We start from the raw sequence: 3147 nt of genomic DNA on the forward strand, positions 1-3147 counted from the left end.
TGCAACTAGGAAAGTGTGGGCTTATGCTATAGCTCGGAAGAGTGATGTGTTCCAGGTATTTCAGAAATGGCTGGCCTTGGTTGAGAATCAGTCAGGTAGAACGCTTAAATGCCTATGGACTGACAATGGTAGAGAGTATCTCTCTCATGACTTTCAACATTTCTATGATACACGTGGGATTAAGAGGGACCTCACATCCCCTCACACTCCAGAGCAAAATCCAGTTGTAGAAAAGATGAACCGTACCATTCAAGAAAGGTTGCAATGCATGCTTTCCAATGCAAGTCTTTCTGGTGGTTTTTGGGCTGAGGCAATGAAGACTGCAGTGCATGTGATCAATAGATCACCTAGTAAGAGTTTGGATGGTGGTATTCTTGAAGAGGCATGGAGTGGCAAGAAGCCCTCTTACTCTCATTTGCGTATATTTGGGTGTGAGGCATATGCACATGTGCCAAAAGAGCTTCGAAAGAAGCTAGATCCTAAGTCTAGGAAATGCATCTTTCTAGGTTATGGTGAAAGTGGAGAGATGGGCTATCGTCTCTGGGATCCAAAAGCAAAGAAGATCATACGCAGCCATGATGTGGTCTTCAATGAGAAGAAGATGCATAAGCACCCATGAGGGATGTGGAAATGAGGAGAATCACTTTCCAGGATGTGAATCCACCTACATATGTTGATAGACAGCAAGCTGTCCATGCACCAAATGTGCAAGAAATGGTACCACCAAGTACTCCCAAGTATACAATCAAGGGTAGACGATGGATCATCTATTGGTGGAAATAATGAGCCAAATGTGGCTGATATGCAAGTGGGATATCAAGCTGAAATGCCCTTGAGAAGATCATCTAGAGTATCTAGACCACCTGATAGGTTTGTTCCAGGGGTAGACTATGTGATGCTTACTGATTGTGGGGAGCCTTCTTGCTACAGAGAGGCTATGATGCGTGAGGATCAACGCAAGTGGGAGTATGCTATGCAATCAGAGATGAGTTCACTTATGAAGAATAAGACTTGGGACTTGGTTTCTTTGCCACATGGAAAGAAAGCATTGCCATGTAAATGGGTCTACAAAATGAAGGTCACAGGTGATGATGTGCCTAGGTACAAGGCCTGTTTGGGTTCAAGCAAGAGAAGGGTGTGGACTTTGATGAGATATTCTCTCCGGTTGTGAAGATGACCACACTTAGATGCATGCTTGGACTAGTGGCAGTAGAGGATGTGGGGCTTATGCAGATGGATGTAAGACAGCTTTCTTGCATGGGGATTTGCATGAGGAAATTTACATGGTTTAGCCGGACGGCTTTGAAGAAAAGGGAAAAGAGCATTTAGTTTGCAAGCTGAAGAAGAGTCTCTATGGTCTTAAGCAAGCGCCTAGAGAATGGTATCAGAAGTTTGATGCTTTCATTCGGTCCCAGGGTTTTAGAAGGAGTGAAATTGATCACTGCCTCTACACTAAAAGGGCTAAGGATAATAGCCTGATAATCCTGGCACTATATGTGGATGATATGCTATTGGCTAGCAAGAATACTTATGAGCTAGATGCATTAAAGGCCAAGTTGCCTGAGGCCTTTGATATGAAGGATTTGGGACTTGCAGGTCATATTCTTGGTATGCGCATCACGCGTGATCGGAGTAGGAAACTCCTTTGGCTTTCACAAAAAGAGTATGTTACAAAAGTATTGCAACATTTAAATATCGAGGGGGGGAAGGCAGTGAGTACTCCATTGCCTCCATATGTGAAACTGAGTCACACAGATAGTCCTAAATCAGATGAGGAGAGGGCCATGATGGCCAAGGTTCCTTATGCATTAGTGGTTGGGAGTCTTATGCATGCTATGATAGCTACTAGACCAGACATTGCATTTGCAGTGGGAGTTGTTAGCCGGTATATGGCTAATCCAGGAAAGAGGCATTGGGAGGTAGTTAAGTGCATCATGAGGTACATGAAGGGTACCAAGGAGATGTGCATCTGCTTTGGTAGAGGAGACATGCGTGTACTTGGGTACACAGATTCAGACTATGCAGGGCATGGGGATAGTAGGAGATCCACTTCTGGTTATGTATTCACCTTTGCAGGTGGTGCAGTGTCGTGGATGTCTCATGCACAAAAGTGCATTGCTTTGTCTACCACAGAGGCTGAGTATGTTGCAGCCACAGCTCAACCACAGAGGGTTGCAAGGAGGCTATATGGCTTGATCTGCTAGTGGGAGATTTGGGGATTCATACAGGTGTACCGACATTGCATAGTGATTCCATGAGTGCTATTCAGCTAGCACAGAATCCGGTCTTTCATGCAAAGACCAAACACATTGAGGTCAGGTACCATTTCATCAGGGAGGTACTTGAGGACAAGCGCATAGAGCTTGTCAAGGTTCATACAGATGATAACCCTGCAGATATGCTGACGAAGAGTCTACCTAGTCACGGTTTGAGTATTGTCATGTATTGATGGGCATTGGATAGTATGCTCACTAGTTGTTCTCCCTTAAAGGCACATTGTCCTTTAAGTGGGAGGTTGTGGGGGTTAAAGGTCACTGTGCCTTTACCCCGGTTATGTACAATACTCAAACACATATATAAATGAATGAAAAAGAAGATTAGGGTGGTTCTGCACCCACCAAAACTTATGTGGCTCTCTTTTTCTCTCTCTCTCCTTCTTCCGTTCTTGCTTCCGTTGAGAGCACTCTCAAAGACACACCCACACACATTATAAATTGACCTTTGTTTAATTTGATATCGATAGCATAGGGTGTTGAACATAACGGCAAAACCTTGTAAATTGACCTTAGGTCAGTTTGTATACTCATACCATGTGATCATGACGATAATGTATTTTAAGGGGGGAGGTATTCATCGATCCTCATTAAAACATTTTTTGAGTTTTCAAATTAACCTTAAGGCCAATTTTTCACCTTGTGGATGTGTTTGTGTTTGTGTTTAGGTGAGTGTATCTTTGTATTAAGTGTAAAGATCACATATTGTACTTTTTTAAATTGACCCAAGGTTGATACACTACCTAATACACTTACACTCAACAAACACAAACAAAAAGCTATCTAATCCATGAATTATAAATTGATCTAATGTCAATTTAGAAATGCAAGACAAGTTTATAAAGAATTGAGGCACACAACCCCACCTCCCCCT

Source organism: Dipteris shenzhenensis, chromosome 10 (assembly GCF_047967505.1).
Source record: "Dipteris shenzhenensis isolate YYH24624 ecotype China chromosome 10, Dip_SZ_1.0, whole genome shotgun sequence".
NCBI lineage: Eukaryota > Viridiplantae > Streptophyta > Polypodiopsida > Gleicheniales > Dipteridaceae > Dipteris > Dipteris shenzhenensis.